The sequence below is a fragment of the Pseudonaja textilis genome, unplaced genomic scaffold (assembly GCF_049901715.1).
Source record: "Pseudonaja textilis isolate UNSWEBS1 unplaced genomic scaffold, rPseTex1.2 PTEXSCF22, whole genome shotgun sequence".
Classification (NCBI taxonomy): domain Eukaryota; kingdom Metazoa; phylum Chordata; class Lepidosauria; order Squamata; family Elapidae; genus Pseudonaja; species Pseudonaja textilis.
In genome coordinates, this window is record NW_028262865.1 from 1,051,714 (window position 1) to 1,070,043 (window position 18,330).

At 47.4% G+C, this 18,330-nt stretch overlaps 3 protein-coding genes and 1 pseudogene across 4 annotated transcripts in view; 1 reads left to right on the plus strand and 3 right to left on the minus strand.

The window, feature by feature from the left end:
* LOC113454669 (NAD(P)(+)--arginine ADP-ribosyltransferase 2-like) overlaps nucleotides 1-18,330 on the minus strand; it is a 282,768-nt gene that overhangs the window by 220,382 nt on the left and 44,056 nt on the right. The window lies entirely within an intron of this gene.
* LOC148123724 (GTPase IMAP family member 5-like) overlaps nucleotides 1-18,330 on the plus strand; it is a 373,254-nt pseudogene that overhangs the window by 219,727 nt on the left and 135,197 nt on the right. The window lies entirely within an intron of this gene.
* The window catches only part of LOC148123726 (GTPase IMAP family member 9-like), a 317,013-nt gene that overhangs the window by 208,225 nt on the left and 90,458 nt on the right, over nucleotides 1-18,330 (minus strand). The window lies entirely within an intron of this gene.
* The window catches only part of LOC148123727 (GTPase IMAP family member 9-like), a 259,666-nt gene that overhangs the window by 150,856 nt on the left and 90,480 nt on the right, over nucleotides 1-18,330 (minus strand). The gene's annotated exons all lie outside the window — the stretch shown is intronic.

Below are 18,330 nucleotides of genomic sequence, written 5' to 3' on the forward strand. Positions count from 1 at the left end.
TTCAAAATCAGGCAGTTTTCGGGCCTTTTCAGGCAGTTTTTCCAGCCATTTCTCAGGCAGTTTTTCTAGCCATTTCTCAGGCGGTTTTTCAGGCCATTTCTCAGGCCAGTTTTTTTGGGCCATTTTCAGGCAGTTTTCAGCCATTTCTCAGGCAGTTTTCGGGCCTTTTCAGGCTCGTTTTTCGGCCATTTCTCAGGCAGTTTTCGCCATTTTCTCAGGCAGTTTTCTGGCCATTTCTCAGGCAGTTTTTCCAGCCATTTTCAGGCAGTTTTTCCAGCCATTTCTCAGGCAGTTTTCAGGCCATTTTTCAGGCAGTTTTCGGCCATTTCTCAGTCTTTTTCGGCCATTTCTCAGGCAGTTTTTCAGGGCCATTTCTCAGGCAGTTTTCGGCCATTTCTCAGGCAGTTTTCGGGCCATTTTCAGGCAGTTTTTTCGGCAGCCATTTCTCAGGCCATTTTCGGCCAGGCAGTTTTTCAGCCATTTCTCAGTTTTTTTGGGCCTTTTCAGGCAGTTTTTCCAGCCATTTCTCAGGCAGTTTTTGGGCCTTTCTCAGGCAGTTTTTCAGCCATTTCTCAGGCAGTTTTTCAGCCATTTCTCAGGCGGTTTTTCCAGCCATTTCTCAGGCAGTTTTTGCTGGCCTTTCTCAGGCAGTTTTCTAGCCATTTCTCAGGCAGTTTTTCGGGCCTTTCAGGCAGTTTTTCAGCCATTTCTCAGGCGGTTTTTCGGCCATTTCTCAGGCGGTTTTCCAGCCATTTCTCAGGTCAGTTTTTCTAGGCCTTTCTTTCAGGCGGTTTTCCAGCCATTTCTCAGGCAGTTTTTGGGCCTTTTCGGGCGGTTTTTTCGGCCATTTCTCAGGCAGTTTTCTGGGCCTTTTCAGGCAGTTTTTCAGCCATTTCTCAGGCGTTTTTTGGGGCCATTTCAGGCAGTTTTTCTAGCCATTTCTCAGGCAGTTTTCGGGCCTTTTCAGGCAGTTTTTCCAGCCATTTCTCAGTCAGTTTTTCGGGCATTTTCAGGCAGTTTTTCCAGCCATTTCTCAGGCAGTTTTTCCAGCCATTTCTCAGGCAGTTTTCCAGCCATTTCTCAGGCAGTTTTCCAGCCATTTTCCAGGCGGTTTTTCTAGCCATTTCTCAGGCAGTTTTCGAGCCATTTCTCAGGCAGTTTTCCAGCCATTTCTCAGGCAGTTTTCGGGCCATTTTCAGGCAGTTTTTCAGCCATTTCTCAGGCAGTTTTTGGGCCTTTTCAGGCGGTTTTCCAGCCATTTCTCAGGCAGTTTTTCAGCCCTTTTTCCAGGCAGTTTTTCAGCCATTTCTCAGGCAGTTTTTCAGCCATTTCTCAGGCAGTTTTTGGGCCTTTTCAGGCGGTTTTTCCAGCCATTTCTCAGGCAGTTTTTTGGGCCTTTTCAGGCAGTTTTCCGGCCATTTCTCAGGCCTTTTCAGGCGGTTTTCCAGCCTTTCAGGCAGTTTTTCGGCCATTTCAGTCGTTTTCCAGCCATTTCTCAGGCAGTTTTTCAGGCCATTTCTCAGGCAGTTTTCCAGCCATTTTCAGGCGGTTTTCTGGCCATTTCTCAGGCAGTTTTTCTGGCCATTTCTCAGGCAGTTTTTCAGGCCATTTCTCAGGCGGTTTTCGGGCCATTTTCAGGCAGTTTTTCGGCCATTTTCAGGCAGTTTTCGGCCCTTTCTCAGGCGGTTTTCTGGCCATTTCTCAGGCAGTTTTTCGGCCATTTTTCAGGCAGTTTTTCCAGCCATTTCTCAGGCAGTTTTCCTCTCAGGCGGTTTTCAGCCATTTCTCAGGCAGTTTTCCGGCCATTTCTCAGGCGGTTTTCCGGCCATTTTTCAGGCGGTTTTCGGCCATTTCTCAGGCGGTTTTTCTAGCCATTTCTCAGGCAGTTTTCAGCCATTTCTCAGGCAGTTTTTTGGGCCTTTCTCAGGCAGTTTTTTAGGCATTTCTCAGGCAGTTTTTGGCCAGCCATTTTTCAGCGGTTTTCAGGCCATTTTCAGGCGGTTTTCCCAGCCATTTCTCAGGCAGTTTTGCCAGCCATTTCTCAGGCAGTTTTTCTAGCCATTTCTCAGGCAGTTTTCGCGGCCATTTCTCAGGCAGTTTTTCAGCCATTTCTCAGGCAGTTTTTTCGGCCATTTCTCAGGCAGTTTTTCGGCCATTTCTCAGGCAGTTTTCAGGGCCTTTTCAGGCAGTTTTTCAGCCATTTCTCAGGCAGTTTTGGGCCTTTTCAGGCGGTTTTCCAGCCATTTCTCAGGCAGTTTTCAGGGCCTTTTCGGGCAGTTTTTCAGCCATTTCTCAGGCAGTTTTTTGGCCTTTTCAGGCGGTTTTCCAGCCATTTCTCAGGCAGGTTCCAGTTTTGGGCCTTTTCAGGCGGTTTTTTCTGGCCATTTCTCAGGCAGTTTTTCTGGGCATTTCTCAGGCAGTTTTTCTGGCCATTTCTCAGGCAGTTTTTCTGGCCATTTTCTCAGGCAGTTTTCAGCCATTTCTCAGGCAGTTTTCGGCCATTTCTCAGGCAGTTTTTCGGGCAGCCATTTCTCAGGCAGTTTTTCGGCCATTTCTCAGGCAGTTTTCGAGCCATTTCTTCTCAGGCAGTTTTTCTGGCCCTTTTCAGGCAGTTTTCCAGCCATTTCTCGTCAGTTTTTGGCCCTTTTCAGGCAGTTTTTCTAGCCATTTCCTCAGGCGGTTTTCCAGGCCTTTTCAGGCAGTTTTTTCAGCCATTTCTCAGGCAGTTTTCGGGCCTTTTCAGGCAGTTTTTTCCAGCCATTTCTCAGGCGGTTTTTCGGCCTTTTCAGGCAGTTTTCAGCCATTTCTCAGGCAGTTTTTGGGCCTTTTCAGGCAGTTTTTCTAGCCATTTCTCAGGCGGTTTTTGGGCCTTTTCAGGCAGTTTTTCCAGCCATTTCTCAGGCAGTTTTTGGCCTTTTCAGGCAGTTTTTCCAGCCATTTCTCAGGCAGTTTTTCGGGCCTTTCTCAGGCAGTTTTCTTTCAGCCATTTCTCAGGCAGTTTTTCGGCCTTTTTCAGGCGGTTTTCCAGCCATTTCTCAGGCAGTTTTCGGGCCTTTTCAGGCAGTTTTTTCCAGCCATTTCTCAGGCGGTTTTTCGGCCATTTCTCAGGCAGTTTTTCGGCCATTTCTCAGGCAGTTTTCAGGCCATTTCTCAGGCAGTTTTCAGGCCTTTCTCAGGCAGTTTTCCAGCCATTTCTCAGGCAGTTTTTCGGGCCTTTCTCAGGCAGTTTTCGGCCATTTCTCAGGCAGTTTTTCAGCCCTTTCTCAGGCAGTTTTCCGGCCATTTCCAGGCAGTTTTCGGCCATTTCTCAGCGTTTTTCAGCCATTTCTCAGGCAGTTTTCCTTTTCAGCCATTTCTCAGGCAGTTTTCGGCCGTTTTCGGCCGTTTTTCAGGCAGTTTTCTAGCCATTTCTCAGGCAGTTTTTCGGGCCATTTCTCAGGCAGTTTTTCAGGCCATTTCTCAGGCAGTTTTGGGCCTTTTCAGGCGGTTTTCCAGCCATTTCTCAGGCAGTTTTCGGGCCTTTTCAGGCCGTTTTCCAGCCATTTCTCAGTTCCGGGCAGTTTTTCGGCCATTTTCAGGCAGTTTTCCAGCCATTTCTCAGGCAGTTTTTCGGGCCTTTTCAGGCAGTTTTCCAGCCATTTCTCAGGCAGTTTTTCAGGCCATTTTCAGGCAGTTTTTCGGCCATTTCTCAGGCAGTTTTCTAGCCATTTCTCAGGCAGTTTTCAGCCATTTCTCAGGCAGTTTTTCAGGCCATTTCTCAGGCAGTTTTTCTAGCCATTTTCTCAGGCAGTTTTTGGCCATTTTCAGGCGGTTTTCCAGCCATTTCTCAGGCGTTTTTCGGCCATTTCTCAGGCAGTTTTTCGGCCATTTCTCAGGCAGTTTTTCGGGCCATTTCAGGCAGTCGTTTTCCAGCCATTTCTCAGGCAGTTTTTCAGGGCCTTTTCAGGCAGTTTTCCAGCCATTTCTCAGGCAGTTTTCTGGCCATTTCCAGGCAGTTTTCCAGCCATTTCTCAGGCGGTTTTTCAGGCCTTTTCAGGCAGTTTTCCAGCCATTTCTCAGTCAGTTTTTCTGGCCTTTTCAGGCAGTTTTCCAGCCATTTCTCAGTTTTTCGGCCTTTTCAGGCAGTTTTCTAGCCATTTCTCAGTCCAGTTTTTCAACCATTTGTCAGGCAGTTTTCCAGCCATTTCTCAGGCAGTTTTTCGGGCCTTTTCAGGCCAGTTTTTCTAGCCATTTCTCAGGCAGTTTTTGGGCCTTTTCAGGCAGCTTTTTCAACCATTTCTCAGTTTTGGGGCCTTTTCAGGCAGTTTTTCTAGCCATTTCTCAGTCAGTTTTTCGGGCCTTTTCAGGCAATTTTCTCAGCCATTTCTCAGGCAGTTTTCGGGCCTTTTGGGGTTTTTCAGCCATTTTCAGGCAGTTTTTCTAGCCATTTCTCAGTTTTTCCAGCCATTTCTCAGGCAGTTTTTCTCTCCATTTCTCAGGCAGTTTTTTCAGCCATTTCTCAGGCAGTTTTTCTGGCCATTTCTCAGGCAGTTTTTCCAGCCATTTCTCAGGCAGTTTTTGGCCTTTTCAGGCAGTTTTCAGCCATTTCTCAGGCAGTTTTTCGGGCCTTTTCAGGCGTTTCTCCAGCCATTCTCAGGCAGTTTTTGGGCCTTTTCAGGCAGTTTTCCAGCCATTTCTCAGTTTTTGGGCCTTTTCAGGCAGTTTTTCCAGCCATTTCTCAGTCATTTTTTTGGGCCTTTTCAGGCAGTTTTTCCAGCCATTTCTCAGGAAGTTTTTTTAGCCCTTTCTCAGTCAGTTTTTCTAGCCATTTCTCAGTCATTTTTTCTAGCCATTTCCTCAGTCAGTTTTTGGGCCTTTTCAGGCAGTTTTTCTAGCCATTTCTCAGCAGTTTTTCAGGCCTTTTCAGGCAGTTTTCTGCAGCCATTTTCATCCAGTTTTTCAGGCCTTTCAGGCAGTTTTTTCTAGCCATTTCTCAGGCAGTTTTTCAGGCCATTTTTCGGGTGTTTTTGGGCCATTTGCAAGCTGGTTTTGGGCATTTTCAGGCAGTTTTTCTGGCCGCTTTTGGGCCATTTGGGTGGCATTTTGGGGTGCTTTTTTGGCCTATTTGCAGGCCGTTTTTCAGCCATTTCTGTCAGTTTTCAGGCATTTCTCAGGCAGTTTTTCGGTCTTTGTCAGGCAGTTTTTCCAGCCATTTCTCAGGCAGTTTTTCCAGCCATTTCTCAGGCAGTTTTTCCAGCCATTTCTCAGGCAGTTTTTCTAGCCATTTCTCAGGCAGTTTTTCTAGCCATTTCTCAGGCAGTTTTTCCAGCCATTTCTCAGGCAGTTTTTCCAGCCATTTCTCAGGCAGTTTTTCTAGCCATTTCTCAGGCAGTTTTGGGGCCTTTTCAGGCAGTTTTTCCAGCCATTTCTCAGGCAGTTTTTCCAGCCATTTCTCAGGCAGTTTTTCTAGCCATTTCTCAGGCAGTTTTTCCAGCCATTTCTCAGTTTTTTGGGCCTTAGTCAGGGGTTTATCTAGCCATTTCTCAGTCAGTTTTCTGGCCATTTTTTCAGGCAGTTTTTTCTAGCCATTTCTCAGTCAGTTATTCAGGGCCTTTCAGGCAGTTTTTCCAGCCATTTTCAGTCAGTTTTTCGGGCCATTTCATCAGGCAGTTTTTCTAGCCATTTCTCAGGCTGTTATTCAGCCTTTTCAGGCAGTTTTTCTAGCCATTTCAGTCAGTTTTCTGGGCCTTTTCAGGCAGTTTTTCTAGCCATTTCTCAGGCAGTTTTTCAGCCATTCCTCAGTTTTTCGGGTGTTTTCAGGCCATTTCTCAAGCTGGTTTTTTGGGCATTTTCAGGCAGTTTTTCCAGCCTTTTCAGGCAGGCGGTTTTCGGGCCTTTTCAGGCGGTTTTTCTAGCCATTTCTCAGGCAGTTTTTGGGCCTTTTCAGGCAGTTTTCCAGCCATTTCTCAGGCAGTTTTGGGCCTTTTCAGGCAGTTTTCCAGCCATTTCTCAGGCAGTTTTTCGAGCCTTTTCAGGCAGTTTTTCAGCCATTTCTCAGGCAGTTTTGCAGGCCTTTTCAGGCGGTTTTCCAGCCATTTCTCAGGCAGTTTTCGGGCCTTTTCAGGCAGTTTTCCAGCCATTTCTCAGGCAGGTTTTCCAGGCCTTTTCTCAGGCAGTTTTCCAGCCATTTCTCAGGCGGTTTTCAGGCCTTTTCAGGCGGTTTTTTTCTAGCCATTTCTCAGGCAGTTTTTGGGCCTTTTCAGGCAGTTTTTCCAGCCATTTCTCAGGCAGTTTTGGGGCCTTTTCAGGCAGTTTTTCCAGCCATTTCTCAGTTTTTGGGCCTTTTCAGGCAGTTTTTCTAGCCATTTCTCAGGCAGTTTTTCGGGCCTTTTCAGGCAGTTTTTCTAGCCATTTCTCAGGCAGTTTTGGGGCCTTTTCAGGCAGTTTTTCCAGCCATTTCTCAGGCAGTTTTTCTGGCCATTTTCAGGCAGTTTTCGAGCCATTTCTCAGGCAGTTTTCCTGGCCATTTTCAGGCAGTTTTGGGCCTTTTCAGGCGGTTTTCTTGCCATTTCTCAGGCAGTTTTCAGCCATTTCTCAGGCAGTTTTTGGGCCTTTTCAGGCAGTTTTCTGGCCATTTCTCAGGCAGTTTTCAGGCCTTTTCAGGCAGTTTTCCGGCCATTTCTCAGGCAGTTTTCGGGCCATTTTTCAGGCAGTTTTCCGGCCATTTCTCAGGCAGTTTTTCGGGCCATTTCTCAGGCAGTTTTCCAGCCATTTCTCAGGTCCATTTCTCAGGCGGTTTTCTAGCCATTTCTCAGGCAGTTTTTCGAGCCATTTCTCAGGCAGTTTTCCAGCCATTTCTCAGGCAGTTTTGGGGCCTTTTCAGGCAGTTTTTCGAGCCATTTCTCAGGCAGTTTTTCGGGCCTTTTCAGGCAGTTTTTCCAGCCATTTCTCAGGCAGTTTTGGGGCCTTTTCAGGCAGTTTTCTTGCCATTTCTCAGGCGTTTTTGCAGCCTTTTCAGGCGGTTTTCAGGCCATTTCTCAGGCAGTTTTCGGGCCTTTTCAGGCGGTTTTCCAGCCATTTCTCAGGTTTTTCAGCCATTTCTCAGGCAGTTTTTCTAGCCATTTCTCAGGCAGTTTTCGGGCCTTTTCAGGCAGTTTTTCAGGCCATTTCTCAGGCAGTTTTCGGCCTTTTCAGGCAGTTTTCCAGCCATTTCTCAGGCGTTTTTTCAGGCCTTTTCCAGGCAGTTTTTCCAGCCATTTCTCAGGCAGTTTTTCCAGGCCTTTTCAGGCGGTTTTCCAGCCATTTCTCAGGCAGTTTTTTGGGCCATTTTCAGGCGGTTTTTCTGGCCATTTCTCAGGCAGTTTTTGGGCCATTTTCAGGCGGTTTTTCTAGCCATTTCTCAGGCAGTTTTCGGGCCTTTCTCAGGCAGTTTTTCCAGCCATTTCTCAGGCGTTTTTCAGGCCTTTCTCAGGCAGTTTTTCAGCCATTTCTCAGTCGTTTTGGGCCTTTTCAGGCGGTTTTTCCAGCCATTTCTCGGCGGTTTTCGGGCCTTTTCAGGCAGTTTTCCAGCCATTTCTCAGGCGTTTTCGTGGCCCTTTCTCAGGCAGTTTTTCCAGCCATTTCTCAGGCAGTTTTGGGCCTTTTCAGGCAGTTTTCCAGCCATTTCTCAGGCAGTTTTTCCAGGCCTTTTCAGGCGGTTTTCCAGCCATTTCTCAGGCAGTTTTTAGGGCCTTTTCAGGCAGTTTTCCAGCCATTTCTCAGTCAGTTTTCAGGCCTTTTCAGGCGGTTTTTCCAGCCATTTCCGCTCGGGCAGTTTTTGGGCCTTTTCAGGCAGTTTTTTCAGCCATTTCTCAGGCAGTTTTTCAGCCATTTCTCAGGCAGTTTTTCAGCCATTTCTCAGGCAGTTTTCGGGCCATTTCTCAGGCGGTTTTCTAGCCATTTCTCAGGCAGTTTTCGGGCCATTTTCAGGCTCAGGCTTTTTCGGGCCATTTCTCAGGCAGTTTTTCGGGCCATTTTTCAGGCAGTTTTCGGCAGCCATTTCTCAGGCAGTTTTTGGGCCATTTCTCAGGCAGTTTTTCCAGCCATTTCTCAGTTTTTTGGGCCTTTTCAGGCAGTTTTTCCAGCCATTTCTCAGTCAGTTTTTTGGGCCTTTTCAGGCAGTTTTTCCAGCCATTTCTCAGTCAGTTTTTACAGACATTTCTCAGGCAGTTTTTCTAGCCATTTCTCAGGCAGTTTTCAGGCCATTTCAGGCAGTTTTCCAGCCATTTCTCAGGCAGTTTTTGGGCCATTTCTCAGGCAGTTTTTCAGCCATTTCTCAGGCAGTTTTCAGGGCCTTTTCAGGCGGTTTTTTCCAGCCATTTCTCAGGCAGGCGTTTTTTGGGCATTTTCAGGCAGTTTTTCCAGCCATTTCTCAGGCAGTTTTTGGGCCTTTTCCAGGCAGTTTTCCAGCCATTTCTCAGGCAGTTTTTGGGCCATTTTCAGGCAGTTTTTCCAGCCATTTCTCAGGCAGTTTTTTGGGCCTTTTCAGGCAGTTTTTCTAGCCATTTCTCAGGCAGTTTTTTGGGCCTTTTCAGGCAGTTTTTCCAGCCATTTCTCAGGCAGTTTTGGGGCCTTTTCAGGCAGTTTTCCAGCCATTTCTCAGGCAGTTTTCGGCCATTTCTCAGGCAGTTTTCTGGCCATTTTCAGGCAGTTTTTCCAGCCATTTCTCAGGCAGTTTTTTCGGGCCATTTTCAGGCGGTTTTTCCAGCCATTTCTCAGGCAGTTTTTTCAGGCCTTTTCAGGCAGTTTTTTCCAGCCATTTCTCAGGCAGTTTTTCAGGCCTTTTCAGGCAGTTTTTCTAGCCATTTCTCAGGCAGTTTTGGGGCCTTTTCAGGCAGTTCTTCCAGCCATTTCTCAGTCAGTTTTTTGGGCCTTTTCAGGCAGTTTTTCCAGCCATTTCTCAGCCTTTTCAGGCAGTTTTTCCAGCCATTTCTCAGGCAGTTTTTGGGCCTTTTCAGGCAGTTTTCCAGCCATTTCTCAGGCAGTTTTTTCAGGCCTTTCTTTTCAGGCAGTTTTTCTAGCCATTTCTCAGGCAGTTTTTCTAGCCATTTCTCAGTCAGTTTTTCTAGCCATTTCTCAGGCAGTTTTTCGGGCCTTTTCAGGCAGTTTTTCCAGCCATTTCTCAGGCAGTTTTTCTAGCCATTTTCAGGCAGTTCTTCCAGCCATTTCTCAGGCAGTTTTTCTAGCCATTTCTCAGGCAGTTTTTCAGGCCATTTTCAGGCGTTTTTGGGCCATTTCCAGGCGGTTTTCCAGCCATTTCTCAGGCAGTTTTCTGGCCGTTTTCAGGCAGTTTGCCATTTTCGGTGCTTTTTTGGCCATTTGCAGGCCGTTTTCAGCCATTTCTCAGGCAGTTTTCCAGGCCATTTCTCAGGCAGTTTTTGGCCCTTTTCAGGCAGTTTTTCGGCCATTTCTCAGGCAGTTTTTCTAGCCATTTCTCAGGCAGTTTTTTGGCCCATTTCTCAGGCAGTTTTCTAGCCATTTCTCAGGCAGTTTTCCAGGCCATTTTCAGGCAGTTTTCTGGCCATTTCCAGGCAGTTTTCGGCCATTTCTCAGGCAGTTTTTCTAGCCTTTTCAGGCAGTTTTCAGGCCATTTCTCAGGCAGTTTTCGGCCATTTCTCAGGCGGTTTTCCAGCCATTTCTCAGGCAGTGTTTTGGGCCATTTTCAGGCAGTTTTCCAGCCATTTCTCAGGCGGTTTTTGGGCCTTTTCAGGCGGTTTTCCAGCCATTTCTCAGGCAGTTTTCCAGCCATTTCAGGCGGTTTTCAGCCATTTCTCAGGCAGTTTTTCGGCCATTTCTCAGGCAGTTTTCAGCCATTTCCAGCCATTTCTCAGGCAGTTTTGGGCCTTTTCAGGCAGTTTTTCAGCCATTTCTCAGGCAGTTTTGGGCCTTTTCCAGGCAGTTTTCCAGCCATTTCTCAGGCGTTTTTCAGCCTTTTCAGGCAGTTTTCCAGCCATTTCTCAGGCAGTTTTTCAGGGCCTTTTCAGGCGGTTTTCCAGCCATTTCTCAGGCAGTTTTCGGGCCTTTTCAGGCGGTTTTCCAGCCATTTCTCAGGCGTTTTTGGGGCCTTTCTCAGGCGGTTTTTCCAGCCATTTCTCAGTCAGTTTTTGGGCCATTTCTCAGGCGGTTTTCAGGGCCTTTTCAGGCAGTTTTCTAGCCATTTCTCAGTCAGTTTTTCCAGGCCTTTTCAGGCAGTTTTTCCAGCCATTTCTCAGGCAGTTTTTCGGGCCTTTTCAGGCGGTTTTCCAGCCATTTCTCAGGCAGTTTTTGGGCCATTTTCAGGCGGTTTTTCAGGCCATTTCTCAGGCAGTTTTTCAGCCATTTTCTCAGGCAGTTTTCTAGCCATTTCTCAGGCAGTTTTTCCAGCCATTTCTCAGGCAGTTTTTGGCCTTTTCGGGCAGTTTTTCCAGCCATTTCTCAGGCAGTTTTTGGCCTTTTCAGGCAGTTTTCCGGCCATTTCTCAGGCAGTTTTTGGGCCTTTTCAGGCGGTTTTTCTAGCCATTTCTCAGTCAGTTTTTGGCCTTTTCAGGCAGTTTTTCCAGCCATTTCTCAGGCAGTTTTCGGCCTTTTCAGGCAGTTTTCCAGCCATTTCTCAGGCAGTTTTGGGCCATTTTCGGGCAGTTTTTCTAGCCATTTCTCAGGCAGTTTTCGGCCTTTTCGGGCGGTTTTTGCCAGCCATTTCTCAGGCAGTTTTCCGGGCCTTTTCAGGCGGTTTTCTAGCCATTTCTCAGGCAGTTTTTGGGCCTTTTCAGGCAGTTTTCCAGCCATTTCTCCAGTTTTTCAGGCCTTTTCAGGCGGTTTTTAGCCATTTCTCAGGCAGTTTTCAGGGCCTTTTCCAGGCAGTTTTTTTTAGCCATTTCTCAGGCAGTTTTTCGAGCCATTTCTCAGGCAGTTTTCCAGCCATTTCTCAGGCAGTTTTGGGGCCATTTCTCAGGCAGTTTTTCCAGCCATTTCTCAGGCAGTTTTCGGGCCATTTTCCAGGCAGTTTTTCGGCCATTTCTCAGGCAGTTTTTCAGGCCATTTTCAGGCGGTTTTCCAGGCCATTTCTCAGGCAGTTTTCGGCCATTTTCAGGCAGTTTTCGAGCCATTTCTCAGGCAGTTTTCTGGCCATTTCTCAGGCAGTTTTGGGGCCATTTCAGGCGGTTTTCAGGCCATTTTCAGGCAGTTTTTCGGGCCATTTCTCAGGCAGTTTTCGGCAGCCATTTCTCAGGCAGTTTTCCGGCCATTTCTCAGTCAGTTTTTCGGCATTTTCAGGCGGTTTTCAGCCATTTCTCAGGCAGTTTTTCAGGCCTTTTCGGGCAGTTTTCCAGCCATTTCTCAGGCAGTTTTTGGGCGGCCATTTCTCAGGCAGTTTTTCTAGCCATTTCTCAGGCGTTTTCGGCCATTTTCCAGGCAGTTTTCTAGCCATTTCTCAGGCAGTTTTTCAGGCCTTTTCCAGGCAGTTTTTCTCAGCCATTTCTCAGGCGTTTTGGTTCTCAGGCCTTTTCAGGCGGTTTTCCAGCCATTTCTCAGGCAGTTTTTCAGGCCTTTTCAGGCAGTTTTCCAGCCATTTCTCAGGCAGTTTTTCGGGCCCTTTTCAGGCAGTTTTCCAGCCATTTCTCAGGCAGTTTTTGCAGCCTTTCTCAGGCGGTTTTCCAGCCATTTCTCAGTCAGTTTTGGGGCCTTTTCAGGCAGTTTTTCCAGCCATTTCTCAGCAGTTTTCGGCCTTTTCAGGCAGTTTTCCAGCCATTTCTCAGGCAGTTTTTCGGCCATTTTCAGGCAGTTTTTCAGCCATTTCTCAGGCAGTTTTTCGGGCCATTTCTCAGGCAGTTTTTCGGCCATTTCTCAGGCAGTTTTTCCAGGCATTTTCAGGCAGTTTTCAGGGCCTTTTCAGGCAGTTTTTCTAGCCATTTCTCAGTCAGTTTTTGGGCCTTTTCAGGCGGTTTTCCAGCCATTTCTCAGTCAGTTTTGGGCCTTTTCGGGCAGTTTTTCCAGCCATTTCTCAGTCAGTTTTGGGCCTTTTCAGGCAGTTTTCCAGCCATTTCTCAGTTTTTTCGGCCTTTTCAGGCAGTTTTTCCAGCCATTTCTCAGGCAGTTTTTCAGGCCTTTTCAGGCGGTTTTCTAGCCATTTCTCAGGCAGTTTTCAGGCCATTTCTCAGGCGGTTTTCAGCCATTTCTCAGGCGTTTTGGGCCTTTTCAGGCGGTTTTTCTAGCCATTTCTCAGGCAGTTTTCGGCCCTTTTCAGGCAGTTTTCGGGCATTTCTCAGGCAGTTTTTCGGCCCTTTCTCAGGCGGTTTTTCCAGCCATTTCTCGGGCAGTTTTCGGCCATTTCTCAGGCAGTTTTCCAGCCATTTCTCAGGCAGTTTTTGCCAGCCATTTCTCAGGCAGTTTTCCAGCCATTTCTCAGGCAGTTTTCCAGGGCCATTTCTCAGGCGGTTTTTCAGCCATTTTCTCAGGCAGTTTTTGGGCCTTTTCAGGCGGTTTTCCAGCCATTTCTCAGGCAGTTTTTGGGCCTTTTCAGGCAGTTTTCCAGCCATTTCTCAGGTCGTTTTGGCCTGCTTTTCAGGCCCGTTTTTCAGCCATTTCTCAGTCAGTTTTCGGCCATTTCTCAGCAGTTTTCAGGCCTTTTCTCAGGCAGTTTTCGGGCATTTCTCAGGCAGTTTTCGGGCCTTTTCAGGCAGTTTTCGAGCCATTTCTCAGGCAGTTTTTCTAGCCATTTCTCAGGCAGTTTTTGAGGCCATTTTCAGGCAGTTTTCCAGCCATTTCTCAGGCAGTTTTGCGGGCCTTTTCAGGCGGTTTTTCAGCCATTTCTCAGGCGGTTTTCCGGGCCCTTTTCAGGCGGTTTTCCAGCCATTTCTCAGTCAGTTTTCAGGCGCCTTTTCAGGCAGTTTTTCCAGCCATTTCTCAGGCAGTTTTTGGGCCTTTTCAGGCAGTTTTTCTAGCCATTTCTCAGTCAGTTTTTCGGGCCTTTTCAGGCAGTTTTTCTAGCCATTTCTCAGGCAGTTTTTCGGGCCATTTTTCAGGCAGTTTTTTCTAGCCATTTCTCAGGCGGTTTTTCCAGCCATTTCTCAGGCAGTTTTCGGGCCTTTCTCAGGCGGTTTTTCAGCCATTTCTCAGGCAGTTTTCGGGCCATTTTCGGGCAGTTTTCGGCCATTTCTCAGTCAGTTTTTTGGGCCTTTTCGGGCAGTTTTCAGCCATTTCTCAGGCAGTTTTGGGCCTTTTCAGGCGGTTTTCCAGCCATTTCTCAGGCGTTTTTCAGGCCTTTTCAGGCGGTTTTTCCAGCCATTTCTCAGGCAGTTTTTGGGCCATTTCTCAGGCAGTTTTTGGGCCATTTCTCAGGCGGTTTTCCAGGCATTTCGGCAGGCAGTTTTCTAGCCATTTTCTCAGGCAGTTTTTTGGGCCTTTTCAGGCAGTTTTCTAGCCATTTCTCAGTTTTTCAGTTTTTTTTGGGCCTTTTCGGGCAGTTTTCCAGCCATTTCTCAGGCAGTTTTTGGGCCTTTTCAGGCAGTTTTCCAGCCATTTCTCAGGCGTTTTTGGGCCTTTTCAGGCGGTTTTCCAGCCATTTCTCGGGCAGTTTTTGGGCCTTTTCAGGCAGTTTTCCAGCCATTTCTCGGGCAGTTTTTGGGCCATTTTCAGGCAGTTTTCTGGCCATTTCTCAGGCAGTTTTTTGGCCTTTTCGGGCGGTTTTCCAGCCATTTCTCAGGCGTTTTTGGCGCCTTTTCAGGCAGTTTTCCAGCCATTTCTCAGGCGTTTTTTGGGCCTTTTCAGGCGGTTTTTCGGCCATTTCTCAGGCAGTTTTCGGCCCTTTTCGGGCGGTTTTCTCGGCCATTTCTCAGGCAGTTTTTCTAGCCATTTCTCAGGCAGTTTTCCAGCCATTTCTCAGGCAGTTTTCTGGCCATTTCTCAGGCAGTTTTTCAGCCATTTCTCAGGCAGTTTTTCGGCCATTTTCGGGCAGTTTTCCGGCCATTTCTCAGGCAGTTTTCAGGCCTTTTCAGGCAGTTTTCTAGCCATTTCTCAGTCAGTTTTCGGGCCTTTCTCAGGCAGTTTTCCAGCCATTTCTCAGGCAGTTTTGGCAGCCTTTTCAGGCAGTTTTTCAGCCATTTCTCAGGCAGTTTTGGGCCTTTTCAGGCAGTTTTCCAGCCATTTCTCAGTTTTGGGTTTTCTGGGCCTTTTCAGGCGGTTTTCCAGCCATTTCTCAGGCAGTTTTGCAGGCCTTTTCAGGCAGTTTTCCAGCCATTTCTCAGGCAGTTTTGGGGCCTTTTCAGGCGGTTTTTCTAGCCATTTCTCAGGCAGTTTTGGGCCTTTTCAGGCGGTTTTCTGCAGGCAGTTTTTCCAGCCATTTCTCAGTTTTTTGGGCCTTTTCAGGCAGTTTTTCCAGCCATTTCTCAGTCAGTTTTTAGGGCCTTTTCAGGCAGTTTTCCAGTCCATTTTCCCGGCTCAGGCAGTTTTTCGGGCCATTTCTCAGGCAGTTTTCTAGCCATTTCTCAGCAGTTTTTGGGCCTTTTCAGGCAGTTTTCCAGCCATTTCTCAGGCAGTTTTTTCGGGCCTTTCTCAGGCAGTTTTCCAGCCATTTCTCAGGCGTTTTTTGGGCCATTTTCAGGCAGTTTTCCGGCCATTTCTCAGGCAGTTTTCGGGCCTTTTCGGCAGTTTTTCCAGCCATTTCTCAGGCAGTTTTTGGGCCTTTTCAGGCAGTTTTCCAGCCATTTCTCAGGCGGTTTTTGGGCCTTTTCAGGCAGTTTTCTGGCCATTTCTCAGGCAGTTTTGGGCCTTTTCGGGCAGTTTTCTAGCCATTTCTCAGGCAGTTTTTCTGGCCATTTTCAGGCAGTTTTCTAGCCATTTCTCAGTCAGGTTTTCAGCCATTTCTCAGGCAGTTTTTCGGGCCATTTTCAGGCAGTTTTCAGCCATTTCTCAGGCAGTTTTCCAGCCATTTCTCAGGCAGTTTTTCAGCCATTTCTCAGGCAGTTTTTGGGCCATTTCCAGGCGGTTTTTTGGGCCATTTCTCAGGCAGTTTTCAGGCGGTTTTGGGCCCATTTCGGGCGGTTTTCCAGCCATTTCTCAGGCGTTTTGGGCCTTTTCAGGCAGTTTTCCAGCCATTTCTCAGTCGTTTTCGAGGCCTTTTCAGGCAGTTTTCCAGCCATTTCTCAGGCAGTTTTTCCAGGCCTTTTCAGGCAGTTTTCCAGCCATTTCTCAGGCAGTTTTTTGGCCATTTCAGGCGGTTTTTTGGCCATTTCTCAGGCAGTTTTCGGGCCATTTTCACAGGGCCAGGCATTTCTCAGGCGGTTTTTTGGCCCTTTTCAGGCGGTTTTTCCAGCCATTTCTCAGGCAGTTTTTTCAGCCATTTCTCAGGCAGTTTTCTAGCCATTTTCAGGCGGTTTTCTAGCCATTTCTCAGGCAGTTTTCAGGGCCTTTTCAGGCAGTTTTCAGGCCATTTCTCAGGCAGTTTTTGGCCTTTTCAGGCGGTTTTCCAGCCATTTCTCAGTCAGTTTTCCAGCCTTTCTCAGGCAGTTTTTTCAGCCATTTCTCAGGCAGTTTTCCGGGCCTTTTCAGGCAGTTTTCCAGCCATTTCTCAGGCAGTTTTCGGCCATTTTTTCAGGCAGTTTTTCCAGCCATTTCTCAGCAGTTTTTCTGGGCCTTTTCCAGGCAGTTTTTCAGCCATTTCTCAGGCAGTTTTTGGGCCTTTTCAGGCAGTTTTCCAGCCATTTCTCAGGCAGTTTTTGGGGCCTTTTCAGGCAGTTTTCCAGCCATTTCTCAGGCAGTTTTGGGGCCTTTTCAGGCGGTTTTTCAGCCATTTCTCAGGCGTTTTCTGGGGCCTTTTCAGGCAGTTCTTCCAGCCATTTCTCAGTCAGTTTTTTGGGCCTTTTCAGGCAGTTTTTCCAGCCATTTCTCAGGCAGTTTTTCTAGCCATTTCTCAGGCAGTTTTCCAGCCATTTCTCAGGCGTTTTAGGCCATTTCCAGGCAGTTTTTCAGCCATTTCTCAGGCAGTTTTTCAGGCCATTTCTCAGGCAGTTTTTGGGCCTTTTCAGGCAGTTTTCAGCCATTTCTCAGGCAGTTTTTGGCCTTTTCAGGCAGTTTTCCAGCCATTTCTCAGGCGGTTTTTGGGCCTTTTCAGGCAGTTTTCCAGCCATTTCTCAGGCGTTTTTTGGGCCTTTTCAGGCCAGTTTTCGGCCATTTCTCAGGCGTTTCAGGCAGTTTTGGGCCTTTTCAGGCGGTTTTCCAGCCATTTCTCAGTCAGTTTTTGGGCCTTTTCCAGGCGGTTTTCCAGCCATTTCTCAGGCAGTTTTTAGGGCCTTTTCAGGCGGTTTTCCAGCCATTTCTCAGGCAGTTTTTGGGCCTTTTCAGGCAGTTTTTCCAGCCATTTCTCAGGCAGTTTTCGGGCATTTTTCAGGCGTTTTCGGCGTTTTCAGCCATTTCTCAGGCAGTTTTTCAGGCCTTTTCTCAGGCAGTTTTTCCAGCCATTTCTCAGGCAGTTTTTCAGCCCTTTCTCAGGCAGTTTTTCAGCCATTTCTCAGTCAGTTTTCGGGCCTTTTCAGGCAGTTTTCCAGCCATTTCTCAGGCGTTTTTCAGGCCATTTTCAGGCAGTTTTCTCAGCCATTTCTCAGGCAGTTTTCAGGGCCATTTTCAGGCAGTTTTTCTAGCCATTTCTCAGGCAGTTTTTCTCGCCATTTCTCAGGCAGTTTTTCAGCCATTTCTCAGGCAGTTTTTCAGGCCTTTTCAGGCAGTTTTTTTCAGGCCATTTTTCCTTCAGGCGGTTTTCAGCCATTTCTCAGGCAGTTTTTGGGCCTTTTCAGGCAGTTTTTCAGCCATTTCTCAGGCAGTTTTCGGGCCTTTTCAGGCAGTTTTCCAGCCATTTCTCAGTCAGTTTTTCAGCCTTTTCAGGCAGTTTTCCAGCCATTTCTCAGGCAGTTTTTGGCCTTTTCAGGCAGTTTTTTCAGCCATTTCTCAGGCGTTTTTTGGGGCCTTTTCAGGCAGTTTTTCCAGCCATTTCTCAGGCAGTTTTGGGCCTTTTCAGGCAGTTTTCCAGCCATTTCTCAGGCAGTTTTTCAGGCCTTTTCAGGCGGTTTTCCAGCCATTTCTCAGGCAGTTTTCTAGCCATTTCGTCAGGCAGTTTTTCCAGCCATTTCTCAGGCAGTTTTTGGGCCTTTTCAGGCGGTTTTTCGGCCATTTCTCAGGCAGTTTTTGGGCCTTTTCAGGCAGTTTTTCCAGCCATTTCTCAGGCAGTTTTCGGGCCATTTCCGGCAGTTTTCCAGCCATTTCTCAGGCAGTTTTTGGGCCTTTTCAGGCAGTTTTCCGGCCATTTCTCAGGCGGTTTTTGGGCCTTTTCAGGCAGTTCTTCGGGCCTTTTCAGGCATTTGTCAGGCAGTTTTTCAGGCCTTTTCAGGCAGTTTTTCCAGCCATTTCTCAGGCAGTTTTTCCAGCCATTTCTCAGGGTGTTTTCCAGCCATTTCTCAGGCAGTTTTTCCAGGCCTTTCTCAGGCAGTTTTTCAGCCATTTCTCAGGCAGTTTTCGGGCCTTTTCAGGCCAGTTTTCCAGGCCATTTTTCAGGCAGTTTTTCAGTTTCAGGCCTTTTCAGGCAGTTTTCCAGCCATTTCTCAGGCAGTTTTGGGGCCTTTTCAGGCAGTTTTTCCAGCTATTTCTCAGTTTTTTGGGCCTTTTCAGGCAGTTTTTCCAGCCATTTCTCAGGCAGTTTTTCGGGCCATTTCTCAGGCAGTTTTTCTAGCCATTTCTCAGGCAGTTTTCGGGCCTTTTCAGGCAGTTTTCCAGGCCATTTCTCAGTCAGTTTTTTGGCCATTTCTCAGGATGGTTTTCTAGCCATTTCTCAGGCAGTTTTCAGGCCTTTTCAGGCAGTTTTCTAGCCATTTCTCAGTCAGTTTTTGGGCCTTTTCAGGCAGTTTTTCGCCATTTCTCAGGCAGTTTTTGGGCCTTTTCAGGCAGTTTTCAGCCATTCTCAGGCAGTTTTGGGGCCTTTTCAGGCAGTTTTCCAGCCATTTCTCAGTCAGTTTTTGGGCCTTTTCAGGCAGTTTTCACAGCCATTTCTCAGGTGGTTTTTTCAGGGCCTTTTCGGGCAGTTTTCCAGCCATTTCTCGAGCAGTTTCTAGCCAGTTTTTCTCAGCAGTTTTTCTTTTCAGGCAGTTTTCAGGCAGCCATTTCTCAGGCAGTTTTCGGGCCTTTTCAGGCAGTTTTTCGGGCCATTTCTCGGGCAGTTTTTGCTGGCCATTTTCGGGCGGTTTTCCAGCCATTTCTCAGTCAGTTTTGCGGGCCTTTTTCAGGCGGTTTTCGCCGGCCATTTCTCAGGCAGTTTTCGGGCCTTTTCAGGCGGTTTTTCAAGCCATTTCTCAG